The sequence below is a fragment of the Rhipicephalus microplus genome, chromosome 4 (assembly GCF_043290135.1).
Source record: "Rhipicephalus microplus isolate Deutch F79 chromosome 4, USDA_Rmic, whole genome shotgun sequence".
Taxonomy (NCBI): Eukaryota; Metazoa; Arthropoda; class Arachnida; order Ixodida; family Ixodidae; genus Rhipicephalus; species Rhipicephalus microplus.
Genome location: NC_134703.1, coordinates 189,903,420 through 189,918,107, shown reverse-complemented (window position 1 = coordinate 189,918,107; position 14,688 = coordinate 189,903,420). Strand labels below are relative to the sequence as shown.

General features: G+C 43.7%; 41 non-coding genes across 41 annotated transcripts; all 41 read right to left on the bottom strand.

Moving 5' to 3' along the window:
* Positions 1 to 167: 167 nt before the first annotated feature.
* TRNAF-GAA (transfer RNA phenylalanine (anticodon GAA)) lies at positions 168 to 240 on the bottom strand. Its single transcript has one exon. It is a non-coding gene; the product is annotated as a tRNA-Phe (tRNA).
* A 251-nt stretch (positions 241 to 491) lies between these two features.
* Positions 492 to 564, bottom strand: TRNAF-GAA (transfer RNA phenylalanine (anticodon GAA)). Its single transcript has one exon. It is a non-coding gene; the product is annotated as a tRNA-Phe (tRNA).
* A 248-nt stretch (positions 565 to 812) lies between these two features.
* Positions 813 to 885, bottom strand: TRNAF-GAA (transfer RNA phenylalanine (anticodon GAA)). The gene has a single exon. It is a non-coding gene; the product is annotated as a tRNA-Phe (tRNA).
* Positions 886 to 1,135: 250 nt separating this feature from the next.
* Positions 1,136 to 1,208, bottom strand: TRNAS-GGA (transfer RNA serine (anticodon GGA)). Its single transcript has one exon. It is a non-coding gene; the product is annotated as a tRNA-Ser (tRNA).
* Positions 1,209 to 1,458: 250 nt separating this feature from the next.
* On the bottom strand, positions 1,459 to 1,531 carry TRNAF-GAA (transfer RNA phenylalanine (anticodon GAA)). The gene has a single exon. It is a non-coding gene; the product is annotated as a tRNA-Phe (tRNA).
* Positions 1,532 to 1,782: 251 nt separating this feature from the next.
* TRNAF-GAA (transfer RNA phenylalanine (anticodon GAA)) lies at positions 1,783 to 1,855 on the bottom strand. Its single transcript has one exon. It is a non-coding gene; the product is annotated as a tRNA-Phe (tRNA).
* A 575-nt stretch (positions 1,856 to 2,430) lies between these two features.
* TRNAF-AAA (transfer RNA phenylalanine (anticodon AAA)) lies at positions 2,431 to 2,503 on the bottom strand. Its single transcript has one exon. It is a non-coding gene; the product is annotated as a tRNA-Phe (tRNA).
* Positions 2,504 to 2,754: 251 nt separating this feature from the next.
* On the bottom strand, positions 2,755 to 2,827 carry TRNAF-GAA (transfer RNA phenylalanine (anticodon GAA)). The gene has a single exon. It is a non-coding gene; the product is annotated as a tRNA-Phe (tRNA).
* Positions 2,828 to 3,078: 251 nt separating this feature from the next.
* TRNAF-GAA (transfer RNA phenylalanine (anticodon GAA)) lies at positions 3,079 to 3,151 on the bottom strand. Its single transcript has one exon. It is a non-coding gene; the product is annotated as a tRNA-Phe (tRNA).
* Positions 3,152 to 3,402: 251 nt separating this feature from the next.
* TRNAF-GAA (transfer RNA phenylalanine (anticodon GAA)) lies at positions 3,403 to 3,475 on the bottom strand. The gene has a single exon. It is a non-coding gene; the product is annotated as a tRNA-Phe (tRNA).
* Positions 3,476 to 3,725: 250 nt separating this feature from the next.
* On the bottom strand, positions 3,726 to 3,798 carry TRNAF-GAA (transfer RNA phenylalanine (anticodon GAA)). The gene has a single exon. It is a non-coding gene; the product is annotated as a tRNA-Phe (tRNA).
* Positions 3,799 to 4,046: 248 nt separating this feature from the next.
* On the bottom strand, positions 4,047 to 4,119 carry TRNAF-GAA (transfer RNA phenylalanine (anticodon GAA)). Its single transcript has one exon. It is a non-coding gene; the product is annotated as a tRNA-Phe (tRNA).
* Positions 4,120 to 4,367: 248 nt separating this feature from the next.
* TRNAF-GAA (transfer RNA phenylalanine (anticodon GAA)) lies at positions 4,368 to 4,440 on the bottom strand. Its single transcript has one exon. It is a non-coding gene; the product is annotated as a tRNA-Phe (tRNA).
* Positions 4,441 to 4,690: 250 nt separating this feature from the next.
* Positions 4,691 to 4,763, bottom strand: TRNAF-GAA (transfer RNA phenylalanine (anticodon GAA)). Its single transcript has one exon. It is a non-coding gene; the product is annotated as a tRNA-Phe (tRNA).
* A 250-nt stretch (positions 4,764 to 5,013) lies between these two features.
* Positions 5,014 to 5,086, bottom strand: TRNAF-GAA (transfer RNA phenylalanine (anticodon GAA)). Its single transcript has one exon. It is a non-coding gene; the product is annotated as a tRNA-Phe (tRNA).
* A 251-nt stretch (positions 5,087 to 5,337) lies between these two features.
* TRNAF-GAA (transfer RNA phenylalanine (anticodon GAA)) lies at positions 5,338 to 5,410 on the bottom strand. The gene has a single exon. It is a non-coding gene; the product is annotated as a tRNA-Phe (tRNA).
* Positions 5,411 to 5,660: 250 nt separating this feature from the next.
* On the bottom strand, positions 5,661 to 5,733 carry TRNAF-GAA (transfer RNA phenylalanine (anticodon GAA)). Its single transcript has one exon. It is a non-coding gene; the product is annotated as a tRNA-Phe (tRNA).
* A 248-nt stretch (positions 5,734 to 5,981) lies between these two features.
* On the bottom strand, positions 5,982 to 6,054 carry TRNAF-GAA (transfer RNA phenylalanine (anticodon GAA)). The gene has a single exon. It is a non-coding gene; the product is annotated as a tRNA-Phe (tRNA).
* Positions 6,055 to 6,302: 248 nt separating this feature from the next.
* On the bottom strand, positions 6,303 to 6,375 carry TRNAF-GAA (transfer RNA phenylalanine (anticodon GAA)). The gene has a single exon. It is a non-coding gene; the product is annotated as a tRNA-Phe (tRNA).
* Positions 6,376 to 6,625: 250 nt separating this feature from the next.
* TRNAF-GAA (transfer RNA phenylalanine (anticodon GAA)) lies at positions 6,626 to 6,698 on the bottom strand. Its single transcript has one exon. It is a non-coding gene; the product is annotated as a tRNA-Phe (tRNA).
* A 250-nt stretch (positions 6,699 to 6,948) lies between these two features.
* TRNAF-GAA (transfer RNA phenylalanine (anticodon GAA)) lies at positions 6,949 to 7,021 on the bottom strand. Its single transcript has one exon. It is a non-coding gene; the product is annotated as a tRNA-Phe (tRNA).
* Positions 7,022 to 7,270: 249 nt separating this feature from the next.
* Positions 7,271 to 7,343, bottom strand: TRNAF-GAA (transfer RNA phenylalanine (anticodon GAA)). Its single transcript has one exon. It is a non-coding gene; the product is annotated as a tRNA-Phe (tRNA).
* A 248-nt stretch (positions 7,344 to 7,591) lies between these two features.
* On the bottom strand, positions 7,592 to 7,664 carry TRNAF-GAA (transfer RNA phenylalanine (anticodon GAA)). Its single transcript has one exon. It is a non-coding gene; the product is annotated as a tRNA-Phe (tRNA).
* Positions 7,665 to 7,914: 250 nt separating this feature from the next.
* TRNAS-GGA (transfer RNA serine (anticodon GGA)) lies at positions 7,915 to 7,987 on the bottom strand. Its single transcript has one exon. It is a non-coding gene; the product is annotated as a tRNA-Ser (tRNA).
* A 250-nt stretch (positions 7,988 to 8,237) lies between these two features.
* TRNAF-GAA (transfer RNA phenylalanine (anticodon GAA)) lies at positions 8,238 to 8,310 on the bottom strand. Its single transcript has one exon. It is a non-coding gene; the product is annotated as a tRNA-Phe (tRNA).
* A 575-nt stretch (positions 8,311 to 8,885) lies between these two features.
* On the bottom strand, positions 8,886 to 8,958 carry TRNAL-CAA (transfer RNA leucine (anticodon CAA)). The gene has a single exon. It is a non-coding gene; the product is annotated as a tRNA-Leu (tRNA).
* Positions 8,959 to 9,534: 576 nt separating this feature from the next.
* Positions 9,535 to 9,607, bottom strand: TRNAF-GAA (transfer RNA phenylalanine (anticodon GAA)). Its single transcript has one exon. It is a non-coding gene; the product is annotated as a tRNA-Phe (tRNA).
* A 250-nt stretch (positions 9,608 to 9,857) lies between these two features.
* TRNAF-GAA (transfer RNA phenylalanine (anticodon GAA)) lies at positions 9,858 to 9,930 on the bottom strand. Its single transcript has one exon. It is a non-coding gene; the product is annotated as a tRNA-Phe (tRNA).
* A 250-nt stretch (positions 9,931 to 10,180) lies between these two features.
* Positions 10,181 to 10,253, bottom strand: TRNAS-GGA (transfer RNA serine (anticodon GGA)). Its single transcript has one exon. It is a non-coding gene; the product is annotated as a tRNA-Ser (tRNA).
* A 250-nt stretch (positions 10,254 to 10,503) lies between these two features.
* TRNAF-GAA (transfer RNA phenylalanine (anticodon GAA)) lies at positions 10,504 to 10,576 on the bottom strand. The gene has a single exon. It is a non-coding gene; the product is annotated as a tRNA-Phe (tRNA).
* Positions 10,577 to 10,827: 251 nt separating this feature from the next.
* Positions 10,828 to 10,900, bottom strand: TRNAF-GAA (transfer RNA phenylalanine (anticodon GAA)). The gene has a single exon. It is a non-coding gene; the product is annotated as a tRNA-Phe (tRNA).
* Positions 10,901 to 11,151: 251 nt separating this feature from the next.
* On the bottom strand, positions 11,152 to 11,224 carry TRNAL-CAA (transfer RNA leucine (anticodon CAA)). Its single transcript has one exon. It is a non-coding gene; the product is annotated as a tRNA-Leu (tRNA).
* Positions 11,225 to 11,474: 250 nt separating this feature from the next.
* On the bottom strand, positions 11,475 to 11,547 carry TRNAF-GAA (transfer RNA phenylalanine (anticodon GAA)). The gene has a single exon. It is a non-coding gene; the product is annotated as a tRNA-Phe (tRNA).
* Positions 11,548 to 11,798: 251 nt separating this feature from the next.
* Positions 11,799 to 11,871, bottom strand: TRNAL-CAA (transfer RNA leucine (anticodon CAA)). Its single transcript has one exon. It is a non-coding gene; the product is annotated as a tRNA-Leu (tRNA).
* A 249-nt stretch (positions 11,872 to 12,120) lies between these two features.
* On the bottom strand, positions 12,121 to 12,193 carry TRNAF-GAA (transfer RNA phenylalanine (anticodon GAA)). Its single transcript has one exon. It is a non-coding gene; the product is annotated as a tRNA-Phe (tRNA).
* A 574-nt stretch (positions 12,194 to 12,767) lies between these two features.
* Positions 12,768 to 12,840, bottom strand: TRNAF-GAA (transfer RNA phenylalanine (anticodon GAA)). Its single transcript has one exon. It is a non-coding gene; the product is annotated as a tRNA-Phe (tRNA).
* A 250-nt stretch (positions 12,841 to 13,090) lies between these two features.
* On the bottom strand, positions 13,091 to 13,163 carry TRNAS-GGA (transfer RNA serine (anticodon GGA)). The gene has a single exon. It is a non-coding gene; the product is annotated as a tRNA-Ser (tRNA).
* A 250-nt stretch (positions 13,164 to 13,413) lies between these two features.
* TRNAF-GAA (transfer RNA phenylalanine (anticodon GAA)) lies at positions 13,414 to 13,486 on the bottom strand. Its single transcript has one exon. It is a non-coding gene; the product is annotated as a tRNA-Phe (tRNA).
* Positions 13,487 to 13,737: 251 nt separating this feature from the next.
* TRNAF-GAA (transfer RNA phenylalanine (anticodon GAA)) lies at positions 13,738 to 13,810 on the bottom strand. The gene has a single exon. It is a non-coding gene; the product is annotated as a tRNA-Phe (tRNA).
* A 251-nt stretch (positions 13,811 to 14,061) lies between these two features.
* TRNAL-CAA (transfer RNA leucine (anticodon CAA)) lies at positions 14,062 to 14,134 on the bottom strand. Its single transcript has one exon. It is a non-coding gene; the product is annotated as a tRNA-Leu (tRNA).
* Positions 14,135 to 14,385: 251 nt separating this feature from the next.
* TRNAF-AAA (transfer RNA phenylalanine (anticodon AAA)) lies at positions 14,386 to 14,458 on the bottom strand. Its single transcript has one exon. It is a non-coding gene; the product is annotated as a tRNA-Phe (tRNA).
* Positions 14,459 to 14,688: the final 230 nt, after the last annotated feature.

Below are 14,688 nucleotides of genomic sequence, written 5' to 3'. Positions count from 1 at the left end.
CAAGTCTTTGACGCTGTTCCGGTTCTTTTGCAACGCCTACTGCCGCGATGCATTCTGAATCAGCATTTTTTATCAAGCATGTGTGTTCACCTGCGTAATCGTTTCACTCGTTAGAATTATGGCAAAATACTTGCATACCGACAGATTTAACAAAAATGTGCTTTGGACGCCGAAACCCGGGATCGAACCAGGGACCTTTAGATCTTCAGTCTAACGCTCTCCCAACTGAGCTATTTCGGCAGACGGGAGAAGAGTGAAAGCAGGATTCAACAGTTTTTGCGTTTCGGTAAAACCGCTTTATTTTAGCTGTTGCACATTATTACATGTCTTTCACGCTGTTCCGGTTCTTTTGCAACGCCTACTGCTGCGATGCAATCTGAATCAGCATTTTTTTTATCAAGCATGTGTGTTCACCTGCGCAATCGTTTCACTCGTTAGAATTATTGCAAAACACTTGCATACTGACAGATTTAACAAAAATATGCTTTAAACGCCGAAACCCGGAATCGAACCAGGGACCTTTACATCTTCAGTCTAACGCTCTCCCAACTGAGCTATTTCGGAAGACGGGAGAAGAGTGAAAGCGGAATTCAACAGTTCTTGCGTTTCGGTAAAACCGCTTTATTTTAGCTATTGCACATTATTACAGGTCTTTACGCTGTTCCGGTTCTTTCGCAACGCCTACTGCCGCGATGCATTCTGAATCAGCATTTTTTATCAAGCATGTGTGTTCACCTGCGTAACCGTTTCACTCGTTAGAATTATTTCAAAATACTTGCATACCGACAGATTTAACAAAAATGTGCTTTGGACGCCGAAACCCGAGATCGAACCAGGGACCTTTAGATGTTCAGTCTAACGCTCTCCCAACGGAGCTATTTCGGCAGACGGGAGAAGAGTGAAAGCGGGATTCAACAGTTCTGGCGTTTCGGTAAAACCGCTTTATTTTAGCTGTTGCACATTATTACATGTCTTTCACGCTTTTCCGGTTCTTTTGCAACGCCTACTGTCGCGATGCATTCTGAATCAGCAGTTTTTTATCAAGCATGTGTGTTCGCCTGCGTAACCGTTTCACTCGTTAGAATTATCGCAAAATACTTGCTTACCGACAGATTTAACAAAAATGTGCTTTGGACGCCGAAACCCGGGATCGAACCACGGACCTTTAGATCTCCAGCCTAACGCTCTCCCAACTGAGCTATTTCGGCAGACGGGAGAAGAGTGAAAGCGGGATTCAACAGTTCTTGCGTTTCGGTAAAACCGCTTTATTTTAGCTGTTGCACATTATTACAAGTCTTTCACGCTGTTTCGGTTCTTTTGCAACGCCTACTGTCGCGATGCATTCTGAATCAGCATTTATTTATCAAGCATGTGTGTTCACCTGCGTAATCGTTTCACTCGTTAGAATTATTGCAAAATACTTGCATACCGACAGATTTGACAAAAATGTGCTTTGGACGCCAAAACCCGGGATCGAACCAGGGACCTTTAGATCTTCAGTCTAACGCTCTCCCAACTGAGCTATTTCGGCAGACGGGAGAAGAGTGAAAGCAGGATTCAACAGTTTTTGCGTTTCGGTAAAACCGCTTTATTTTAGCTGTTGCACATTATTACATGTCTTTCACGCTGTTCCGGTTCTTTTGCAACGCCTACTGCTGCGATGCAATCTGAATCAGCATTTTTTTTATTAAGAATGTGTGTTCACCTGCGTAATCGTTTCACTCGTTAGAATTATTGCAAAATACTTGCATACCGACAGATTTAACAAAAATGTGCTTTGGACGCCGCAACGCGGGATCGAACCAGGGACCTTTAGATCTTCAGTCTAACGCTCTCCCAACTGAGCTATTTCAGCAGACAGGAGAAGAGTGAAAGCGGGATTCAACAGTTCTTTCGTTTCGGTAAAACCGCTTTATTTTAGCCGTTGCACATTATTACATGTCTTTCACGCTGTTCCGGTGCTTTTGCAACGCCTACTGCAGCGATGCATTCTGAATCAGCATTTTTTTATCAAGCATGCGTGTTCCCCTGCGTAACCGTTTCACTCGTTAGAATTATTGCAAAATACTTGTATACCGACAGATTTAACAAAAAAAGTGCTTTGGACGCCGTAACCCGGGATCGAGCAGAGGACCTTTGGATCTTTAGTCTAACGCTCTCCCAACTGAGCTATTTCGGCAGACGGGAGAAGAGTGAAAGCGGGATTCAACAGTTCTTGCATTTCGGTAAAACCGCTTTATTTTAGCTGTTGCACATTATTACATGTCTTTCACGCTGTTCCGGTTCTTTTGCAACGCCTACTGCCGCGATGCATTCTGAATCAGCCTTTTTTTAACAAGCATGTGTGTTCACCTGCGTAATCGTTTCACTCGTTAGAATTATTGCAAAATACTTGTATACCGACAGATTTAACAAAAAAAGTGCTTTGGACGCCGTAACCCGGGATCGAGCCAAGGACCTTTGGATCTTTAGTCTAACGCTCTCCCAACTGAGCTATTTCGGCAGACGGGAGAAGAGTGAAAGCGGGATTCAACAGTTCTTGCATTTCGGTAAAACCGCTTTATTTTAGCTGTTGCACATTATTACATGTCTTTCACGCTGTTCCGGTTCTTTTGCAACGCCTACTGCTGCGATGCAATCTGAATCAGACTTTTTTTTATCAAGCATGTGTGTTCACCTGCGTAGTCGTTTCACTCGTTAGAATTATTTCAAAATACTTGCATACTGACAGATTTAACAAAAATGTGCTTTAAACGCCAAAACCCGGAATCGAACCAGGGACCTTTAGATCTTCAGTCTAACTCTCTCCCAACTGAGCTATTTCAGCAGACGGGAGAAGAGTGAAAGCGGGATTCAACAGTTCTTGCGTTTCGGTAAAACCGCTTTATTTTAGCTGTTGCACATTATTACATGTCTTTCACGCTGTTCCGGTTCTTTTGCAACGCCTACTGCTGCGATGCAATCTGAATCAGACTTTTTTTTATCAAGCATGTGTGTTCACCTGCGTAGTCGTTTCACTCGTTAGAATTATTTCAAAATACTTGCATACTGACAGATTTAACAAAAATGTGCTTTAAACGCCGAAACCCGGAATCGAACCAGGGACCTTTAGATCTTCAGTCTAACTCTCTCCCAACTGAGCTATTTCGGCAGACGGGAGAAGAGTGAAAGCGGGATTCAACAGTTCTTGCGTTTCGGTAAAACCGCTTTATTTTAGCTGTTGCACATTATTACATGTGTTTCACGCTGTTCCGGTGCTTTTGCATTGAATACTGCCGCGATGCATTCTGAATCAGCATTTTTTTATCAAGCATGCGTGTTCACCTTCGCAAACGTTTCACTCGTTAGAATTATTGCAAAATACTTGCATACCGATAGATTTAACAAAAAAAGTGCTTTCGACGCCGAAACCCGGTATCGAACCAGGGACCTTTAGATCTTCAGTCTAACGCTCTCCCAACTGAGCTATTTCGGCAGACGGGAGAAGAGTGAAAGCGGGATTCAACAGTTCTTGCGTTTCGGTAAAACCGCTTTATTTTAGCTGTTGCACATTATTACATGTATTTCACGCTGTTCTGGTTCTTTTGCAACGCCTACTGCCGCGATGCATTCTGAATCAGCATTTTTTTATCAAGCATGTGTGTTCACCTGCGTAATCGTTTCACTCGTTAGAATTATTGCAAAATACTTGCATACCGACAGATTTAACAAAAATGTGCTTTGGACGCCGAAACCCGGAATTGAACCAGGGACCTTTAGATCTTCAGTCTAACACTCTCCCAACAGAGTTATTTCGGCAGACGGGAGAAGAGTGAAAGCGGGATTCAACAGTTCTTGCGTTTCGGTAAAACCGCTTTATTTTAGCTGTTGCACATTATTACAAGTCTTTACGCTGTTCCGGTTCTTTCGCAACGCCTACTGCCGCGATACAATCTGAATCAGCATTTTTTATCAAGCGTGTGTATTCACCTGCGTAATCGTTTCACTCGTTAGAATTATTGCAAAACACTTGCATACCGACAGAATTAACAAAAATGTGCTTTGGACGCCGAAACCCGGGATCGAACCAGGGACCTTTAGATCTTCAGTCTAACGCTGTCTCAACTGAGCTATTTCGGCAGACGGTAAAAGAGTGAAAGCGGGATTCAACAGTTCTTGCGTTTCGGTAAAACCGCTTTATTTTAGCTGTTGCACATTATTACAAGTCTTTACGCTGTTCCGGTTCTTTCGCAACGCCTACTGCCGCGATACAATCTGAATCAGCATTTTTTATCAAGCGTGTGTATTCACCTGCGTAATCGTTTCACTCGTTAGAATTATTGCAAAACACTTGCATACCGACAGAATTAACAAAAATGTGCTTTGGACACCGAAACCCGGGATCGAACCAGGGACCCTTGGATCTTCAGTCTAACGCTCTCCCAACTGAGCTATTTCGGCAGACGGGAGCAGAGTGAAAGCGGGATTCAACAGTTCTTGCATTTCGGTAAAACCGCTTTATTTTAGCTGTTGCACATTATTACATGTCTTTCACGCTGTTCCGGTTCTTTTGCAACGCCTACTGCCGCGATGCATTCTGAATCAGGATTTTTTTATCAAGCATGTGTGTTCACCTGCGCAATCGTTTCACTCGTTAGAATTATTGCAAAACACTTGCATACTGACAGATTTAACAAAAATGTGCTTTAAACGGCGAAACCCGGAATCGAACCAGGGACCTTTAGATCTTCAGTCTAACGCTGTCCCAACTGAGCTATTTCGGCAGACGGTAGAAGAGTGAAAGCGGGATTCAACAGTTCTTGCGTATCGGTGAAACCGCTTTATTTTAGCTGTTGCACATTATTACATGTCTTTCACGCTGTTCCGGTTCTTTTGCAACGCCTACTGCCGCGATGCATTCTGAATCAGCATTTTTGTATCAAGCATGTGTGTTCACCTGCGTAACCCTTTCACTCGTTAGAATTATTGCAAAATACTTGTATTCCGACAGATTTAACAAAAAAGTGCTTTGGACGCCGAAACCCGGGATCGAGCCAAGGACCTTTGGATCTTCAGTCTAACGCTCTCCCAACTGAGCTATTTCGGCAGACGGGAGAAGAGTGAAAGCGGGATTCAACAGTTCTTGCGTTTCGGTAAAACCGCTTTATTTTAGCTGTTGCACATTATTACATGTGTTTCACGCTGTTCCGGTGCTTTTGCATTGAATACTGCCGCGATGCATTCTGAATCAGCATTTTTTTATCAAGCATGCGTGTTCACCTTCGCAAACGTTTCACTCGTTAGAATTATTGCAAAATACTTGCATACCGATAGATTTAACAAAAAAAGTGCTTTCGACGCCGAAACCCGGTATCGAACCAGGGACCTTTAGATCTTCAGTCTAACGCTCTCCCAACTGAGCTATTTCGGCAGACGGGAGAAGAGTGAAAGCGGGATTCAACAGTTCTTGCGTTTCGGTAAAACCGCTTTATTTTAGCTGTTGCACATTATTACATGTATTTCACGCTGTTCTGGTTCTTTTGCAACGCCTACTGCCGCGATGCATTCTGAATCAGCATTTTTTTATCAAGCATGTGTGTTCACCTGCGTAATCGTTTCACTCGTTAGAATTATTGCAAAATACTTGCATACCGACAGATTTAACAAAAATGTGCTTTGGACGCCGAAACCCGGAATTGAACCAGGGACCTTTAGATCTTCAGTCTAACACTCTCCCAACAGAGTTATTTCGGCAGACGGGAGAAGAGTGAAAGCGGGATTCAACAGTTCTTGCGTTTCGGTAAAACCGCTTTATTTTAGCTGTTGCACATTATTACAAGTCTTTACGCTGTTCCGGTTCTTTCGCAACGCCTACTGCCGCGATACAATCTGAATCAGCATTTTTTATCAAGCGTGTGTATTCACCTGCGTAATCGTTTCACTCGTTAGAATTATTGCAAAACACTTGCATACCGACAGAATTAACAAAAATGTGCTTTGGACGCCGAAACCCGGGATCGAACCAGGGACCTTTAGATCTTCAGTCTAACGCTGTCTCAACTGAGCTATTTCGGCAGACGGTAAAAGAGTGAAAGCGGGATTCAACAGTTCTTGCGTTTCGGTAAAACCGCTTTATTTTAGCTGTTGCACATTATTACAAGTCTTTACGCTGTTCCGGTTCTTTCGCAACGCCTACTGCCGCGATACAATCTGAATCAGCATTTTTTATCAAGCGTGTGTATTCACCTGCGTAATCGTTTCACTCGTTAGAATTATTGCAAAACACTTGCATACCGACAGAATTAACAAAAATGTGCTTTGGACACCGAAACCCGGGATCGAACCAGGGACCCTTGGATCTTCAGTCTAACGCTCTCCCAACTGAGCTATTTCGGCAGACGGGAGCAGAGTGAAAGCGGGATTCAACAGTTCTTGCATTTCGGTAAAACCGCTTTATTTTAGCTGTTGCACATTATTACATGTCTTTCACGCTGTTCCGGTTCTTTTGCAACGCCTACTGCCGCGATGCATTCTGAATCAGGATTTTTTTATCAAGCATGTGTGTTCACCTGCGCAATCGTTTCACTCGTTAGAATTATTGCAAAACACTTGCATACTGACAGATTTAACAAAAATGTGCTTTAAACGGCGAAACCCGGAATCGAACCAGGGACCTTTAGATCTTCAGTCTAACGCTGTCCCAACTGAGCTATTTCGGCAGACGGTAGAAGAGTGAAAGCGGGATTCAACAGTTCTTGCGTATCGGTGAAACCGCTTTATTTTAGCTGTTGCACATTATTACATGTCTTTCACGCTGTTCCGGTTCTTTTGCAACGCCTACTGCCGCGATGCATTCTGAATCAGCATTTTTGTATCAAGCATGTGTGTTCACCTGCGTAACCCTTTCACTCGTTAGAATTATTGCAAAATACTTGTATTCCGACAGATTTAACAAAAAAGTGCTTTGGACGCCGAAACCCGGGATCGAGCCAAGGACCTTTGGATCTTCAGTCTAACGCTCTCCCAACTGAGCTATTTCGGCAGACGGGAGAAGAGTGAAAGCGGCATTGAACAGTTCTTGCGTTTCGGTAAAACCGCTTTATTTTAGCTGTTGCACATTATAACAAGTCTTTGACGCTGTTCCGGTTCTTTTGCAACGCCTACTGCCGCGATGCATTCTGAATCAGCATTTTTTATCAAGCATGTGTGTTCACCTGCGTAATCGTTTCACTCGTTAGAATTATGGCAAAATACTTGCATACCGACAGATTTAACAAAAATGTGCTTTGGACGCCGAAACCCGGGATCGAGCCAAGGACCTTTGGATCTTCAGTCTAACGCTCTCCCAACTGAGCTATTTCGGCAGACGGGAGAAGAGTGAAAGCGGAATTCAACAGTTCTTGCGTTTCGGTAAAACCGCTTTATTTTAGCTTTTGCACATTAGTACAGGTCTTTACGCTGTTCCGGTTCTTTCGCAACGCCTACTGCCGCGATGCATTCTGAATCAGCATTTTTTATCAAGCATGTGTGTTCACCTGCGTAACCGTTTCACTCGTTAGAATTATTTCAAAATACTTGCATACCGACAGATTTCACAAAAATGTGCTTTGGACGCCGAAACCCGAGATCGAACCAGGGACCTTTAGATGTTCAGTCTAACGCTCTCCCAACGGAGCTATTTCGGCAGACGGGAGAAGAGTGAAAGCGGGATTCAACAGTTCTGGCGTTTCGGTAAAACCGCTTTATTTTAGCTGTTGCACATTATTACATGTCTTTCACGCTGTTCCGGTTCTTTTGCAACGCCTACTGTCGCGATGCATTCTGAATCAGCAGTTTTTTATCAAGCATGTGTGTTCGCCTGCGTAACCGTTTCACTCGTTAGAATTATCGCAAAATACTTGCTTACCGACAGATTTAACAAAAATGTGCTTTGGACGCAGAAACCCGGGATCGAACCACGGACCTTTAGATCTCCAGCCTAACGCTCTCCCAACTGAGCTATTTCGGCAGACGGGAGAAGAGTGAAAGCGGGATTCAACAGTTCTTGCGTTTCGGTAAAACCGCTTTATTTTAGCTGTTGCACATTATTACAAGTCTTTCACGCTGTTTCGGTACTTTTGCAACGCCTACTGTCGCGATGCATTCTGAATCAGCATTTCTTTATCAAGCATGTGTGTTCACCTGCGTAATCGTTTCACTCGTTAGAATTATTGCAAAATACTTGCATACCGACAGATTTAACAAAAATGTGCTTTGGACGCCAAAACCCGGGATCGAACCAGGGACCTTTAGATCTTCAGTCTAACGCTCTCCCAACTGAGCTATTTCGGCAGACGGGAGAAGAGTGAAAGCAGGATTCAACAGTTTTTGCGTTTCGGTAAAACCGCTTTATTTTAGCTGTTGCACATTATTACATGTCTTTCACGCTGTTCCGGTTCTTTTGCAACGCCTACTGCTGCGATGTAATCTGAATCAGCATTTTTTTTATTAAGCATGTGTGTTCACCTGCGTAATCGTTTCACTCGTTAGAATTATTGCAAAATACTTGCATACCGACAGATTTAACAAAAATGTGCTTTGGACGCCGCAACGCGGGATCGAACCAGGGACCTTTAGATCTTCAGTCTAACGCTCTCCCAACCTAGCTATTTCAGCAGACAGGAGAAGAGTGAAAGCGGGATTCAACAGTTCTTTCGTTTCGGTAAAACCGCTTTATTTTAGCCGTTGCACATTATTACATGTCTTTCACGCTGTTCCGGTGCTTTTGCAACGCCTACTGCCGCGATGCATTCTGAATCAGCATTTTTTTATCAAGCATGCGTGTTCCCCTGCGCAACCGTTTCCCTCGTTAGAATTATTGCAAAATACTTGCATATCGACAGACTTAACAAAAAAAGTGCTTTGGACGCCGAAACCCGGTATCGAACCAGGGACCTTTAGATATTGAGTCTAACGCTCTCCCAACTGAGCTATTTCGGCAGACGGGAGAAGAGTGAAAGCGGGATTCAACAGTTCTTGCGTTTCGTTAAAACCGCTTTATTTTGGCTGTTGCACATTATTACTTGTCTTTCACGCTGTTCCGGTTCTTTTGCAACGCCTATACTGCCGCGATGCATTCTGAATCAGCATTTTTTTATCAAGCATGTGTGTTCACCTGCGTAACCGTTTCACTCGTTAGAATTATTGCAAAATACTTGTATACCGACAGATTTAACAAAAAAAGTGCTTTGGGCGCCGTAACCCGGGATCGAGCCAAGGACCTTTGGTTCTTTAGTCTAACGCTCTCCCAACTGAGCTATTTCGGCAGACGGGAGAAGAGTGAAAGCGGGATTCAACAGTTCTTGCATTTCGGTAAAACCGCTTTATTTTAGCTGTTGCACATTATTACATGTCTTTCACGCTGTTCCGGTTCTTTTGCAACGCCTACTGCCGCGATGCATTCTGAATCAGCCTTTTTTTAACAAGCATGTGTGTTCACCTGCGTAATCGTTTCACTCGTTAGAATTATTGCAAAACACTTGCATACCGACAGATTTAACAAAAATGTGCTTTGGACGCCGCAACCCGGGATCGAACCAGGGACCTTTAGATCTTCAGTCTAGCGCTCTCCCAACTGAGCTATTTTGGCAGACGGGAGAAGAGTGAAAGCGGGATTCAACGGTTCTTGCGTTTCGGTAAAACCGGTTTATTTTAGCTGTTGCACATTATTACATGTTTTTCACGATTTTTCCGGTTCTTTTGCAACGCCTACTGCCGCGATGCATTCTGAATCAGCATTTTATATCAAGCATGTGTGTTCACCTGCGTAATCGTTTCACTCGTTAGAATTATTGCAAAATACTTGCATACCGACAGATTTAACAAAAATGTGCTTTGGACGCCGCAACCCGGAATCGAACCAGGGACCTTTAGATCTTCAGTCTAACGCTCTCCCAACTGAGCTATTTTGGCAGACGGGAGAAGAGTGAAAGCGGGATTCAACGGTTCTTGCGTTTCGGTAAAACCGCTTTATTTTAGCTGTTGCACATTATTACATGTCTTTCACGCTGTTCCGGTTCTTTTGCAACGCCTACTGTCGCGATGCATTCTGAATCAGCAGTTTTTTATCAAGCATGTGTGTTCGCCTGCGTAACCGTTTCACTCGTTAGAATTATCGCAAAATACTTGCTTACCGACAGATTTAACAAAAATGTGCTTTGGACGCCGAAACCCGGGATCGAACCACGGACCTTTAGATCTCCAGCCTAACGCTCTCCCAACTGAGCTATTTCGGCAGACGGGAGAAGAGTGAAAGCGGGATTCAACAGTTCTTGCGTTTCGGTAAAACCGCTTTATTTTAGCTGTTGCACATTATTACAAGTCTTTCACGCTGTTTCGGTTCTTTTGCAACGCCTACTGTCGCGAAGCATTCTGAATCAGCATTTCTTTATCAAGCATGTGTGTTCACCTGCGTAATCGTTTCACTCGTTAGAATTATTGCAAAATACTTGCATACCGACAGATTTAACAAAAATATGCTTTGGACGCCAAAACCCGGGATCGAACCAGGGACCTTTAGATCTTCAGTCTAACGCTCCCCCAATTGAGCTATTTCGGCAAACTGGAGAAGAGTGAATGCAGGATTCAACAGTTTTTGCGTTTCGGTAAAACCGTTTTATTTTAGCTGTTGCACATTATTACATGTCTTTCACGCTGTTCCGGTTCTTTTGCAACGCCTACTGCTGCGATGCAATCTGAATCAGCATTTTTTTTATTAAGCATGTGTGTTCACCTGCGTAATCGTTTCACTCGTTAGAATTATTGCAAAATACTTGCATACCGACAGATTTAACAAAAATGTGCTTTGGACGCCGCAACGCGGGATCGAACCAGGGACCTTTAGATCTTCAGTCTAACGCTCTCCCAACTGAGCTATTTCAGCAGACAGGAGAAGAGTGAAAGCGGGATTCAACAGTTCTTTCGTTTCGGTAAAACCGCTTTATTTTAGCCGTTGCACATTATTACATGTCTTTCACGCTGTTCCGGTGCTTTTGCAACGCCTACTGCCGCGATGCATTCTGAATCAGCATTTTTTTATCAAGCATGCGTGTTCCCCTGCGCAACCGTTTCACTCGTTAGAATTATTGCAAAATACTTGCATATCGACAGACTTAACAAAAAAAGTGCTTTGGACGCCGAAACCCGGTATCGAACCAGGGACCTTTAGATATTGAGTCTAACGCTCTCCCAACTGAGCTATTTCGGCAGACGGGAGAAGAGTGAAAGCGGGATTCAACAGTTCTTGCGTTTCGGTAAAACCGCTTTATTTTGGCTGTTGCACATTATTACTTGTCTTTCACGCGGTTCCGGTTCTTTTGCAACGCCTACTGCCGCGATGCATTCTGAATCAGCATTTTTTTATCAAGCATGTGTGTTCACCTGCGTAACCGTTTGACTCGTTAGAATTATTGCAAAATACTTGCATACCGACAGATTTAACAAAAATGTGCTTTGGACGCCGCAACCCGGGATCGAACCAGGGACCTTTAGATCTTCAGTCTAACGCTCTCCCAACTGAGCTATTTTGGCAGACGGGAGAAGAGTGAAAGCGGGATTCAACGGTTCTTGCGTTTCGGTAAAACCGCTTTATTTTAGCTGTTGCACATTATTACATGTCTTTCACGCTGTTCCGGTGCTTTTGCAACGCCTACTGCCGCGATGCATTCTGAATCAGCATTTTTTTATCAAGCATGCGTGTTCACCTGCGCAACCGTTTCACTCGTTAGAATTATTGCAAAATACCTGCATACCGACAGATTTAACAAAAAAAGTGCTTTGGACGCCGAAACCCAGTATCGAACCAGAGACCTTTAGATCTTGAGTCAAACGCTCTCCCAACTGAGCTATTTCGGCAGACGGGAGAAGAGTGAAAGCGGGATTCAACAGTTCTTGCGTTTCGGTAAAACCGCTTTATTTTGGCTGTTGCACATTATTACTTATCTTTCACGCTGTTCCGGTTCTTTTGCAACACCTACTGCCGCGATGCATTCTGAATCAGCATTTTTTATCAAGCATGTGTGTTCACCTGCGTAATCGTTTCACTCGTTAGAATTATTGCAAAATACTTGCATACCGACAGATTTAACAAAAATGTGCTTTGGACGCCAAAACCCGGGATCGAACCAGGGACCTTTAGATCTTCAGTCTAACGCTCTCCCAACTGAGCTATTTCGGCAGACGGGAGAAGAGTGAAAGCAGGATTCAACAGTTTTTGCGTTTCGGTAAAACCGCTTTATTTTAGCTGTTGCACATTATTACTTGTCTTTCACGCTGTTCCGGTTCTTTTGCAACGCCTACTGCCGCGATGCATTCTGAATCAGCATTTTTTTATCAAGCATGTGTGTTCACCTGCGTAACCGTTTCACTCGTTAGAATTATTGCAAAATACTTGTATACCGACAGATTTAACAAAAAAAGTGCTTTGGACGCCGTAACCCGGGATCGAGCCAAGGACCTTTGGATCTTTAGTCTGACGCTCTCCCAACTGAGCTATTTCGGCAGACGGGAGAAGAGTGAAAGCGGGATTCAACAGTTCTTGCATTTCGGTAAAACCGCTTTATTTTAGCTGTTGCACAATATTACATGTCTTTCACGCTGTTCCGGTTCTTTTGCAACGCCTACTGCCACGATGCATTCTGAATCAGCCTTTTTTTAACAAGCATGTGTGTTCACCTGCGTAATCGTTTCACTCGTTAGAATTATTGCAAAACACTTGCATACCGACAGATTTAACAAAAATGTGCTTTGGACGCCGAAACCCGGGATCGAACCAGGGATCTTTAGATCTTCAGTCTAACGCTGTCCCAACTGAGCTATTTCGGCAGACGGGAGAAGAGTGAAAGCGGGATTCAACAGTTCTGGCGTTTCGGTAAAACCGCTTTATTTTAGCTGTTGCACATTATTACATGTCTTTCACGCTGTTCCGGTTCTTTTGCAACGCCTACTGTCGCGATGCATTCTGAATCAGCAGTTTTTTATCAAGCATGTGTGTTCGCCTGCGTAACCGTTTCACTCGTTAGAATTATCGCAAAATACTTGCTTACCGACAGATTTAACAAAAATGTGCTTTGGACGCCGAAACCCGGGATCGAACCACGGACCTTTAGATCTCCAGCCTAACGCTCTCCCAACTGAGCTATTTCGGCAGACGGGAGAAGAGTGAAAGCGGGATTCAACAGTTCTTGCGTTTCGGTAAAACCGCTTTATTTTAGCTGTTGCACATTATTACAAGTCTTTCACGCTGTTTCGGTTCTTTTGCAACGCCTACTGTCGCGATGCATTCTGAATCAGCATTTCTTTATCAAGCATGTGTGTTCACCTGCGTAATCGTTTCACTCGTTAGAATTATTGCAAAATACTTGCATACCGACAGATTTAACAAAAATGTGCTTTGGACGCCAAAACCCGGGATCGAACCAGGGACCTTTAGATCTTCAGTCTAACGCTCTCCCAACTGAGCTATTTCGGCAAACGGGAGAAGAGTGAAAGCAGGATTCAACAGTTTTTGCGTTTCGGTAAAACCGTTTTATTTTAGCTGTTGCACATTATTACATGTCTTTCACGCTGTTCCGGTTCTTTTGCAACGCCTACTGCTGCGATGCAATCTGAATCAGCATTTTTTTTATTAAGCATGTGTGTTCACCTGCGTAATCGTTTCACTCGTTAGAATTATTGCAAAATACTTGCATACCGACAGATTTAACAAAAATGTGCTTTGGACGCCGCAACGCGGGATCGAACCAGGGACCTTTAGATCTTCAGTCTAACGTTCTCCCAACTGAGCTATTTCAGCAGACAGGAGAAGAGTGAAAGCGGGATTCAACAGTTCTTTCGTTTCGGTAAAACCGCTTTATTTTAGCCGTTGCACATTATTACATGTCTTTCACGCTGTTCCGGTGCTTTTGCAACGCCTACTGCCGCGATGCATTCTGAATCAGCATTTTTTTATCAAGCATGCGTGTTCCCCTGCGCAACCGTTTCACTCGTTAGAATTATTGCAAAATACTTGCATATCGACAGACTTAACAAAAAAAGTGCTTTGGACGCCGAAACCCGGTATCGAACCAGGGACCTTTAGATATTGAGTCTAACGCTCTCCCAACTGAGCTATTTCGGCAGACGGGAGAAGAGTGAAAGCGGGATTCAACAGTTCTTGCGTTTCGGTAAAACCGCTTTATTTTGGCTGTTGCACATTATTACTTGTCTTTCACGCGGTTCCGGTTCTTTTGCAACGCCTACTGCCGCGATGCATTCTGAATCAGCATTTTTTTATCAAGCATGTGTGTTCACCTGCGTAACCGTTTGACTCGTTAGAATTATTGCAAAATACTTGTATACCGACAGATTTAACAAAAAAAGTGCTTTGGACGCCGTAACCCGGGATCGAGCCAAGGACCTTTGGATCTTTAGTCTAACGCTCTCCCAACTGAGCTATTCCGGCACCCGGGAGAAGTGTGAAAGCGGGATTGAACAGTTCTTGCGTTTCGGTAAAACCGCTTTATTTTAGCTGTTGCACAATATTACATGTCTTTGACGCTCTTCCGGTTCTTTACAACGCCTACTGCCGCGATGCATTCTGAATCAGCATTTTTTATCAAGCATGTGTGTTCACCTGCGTAACCGTTTCACTCGTTAGAATTATTGCAAAATACTTGCATACCGACGGATTTA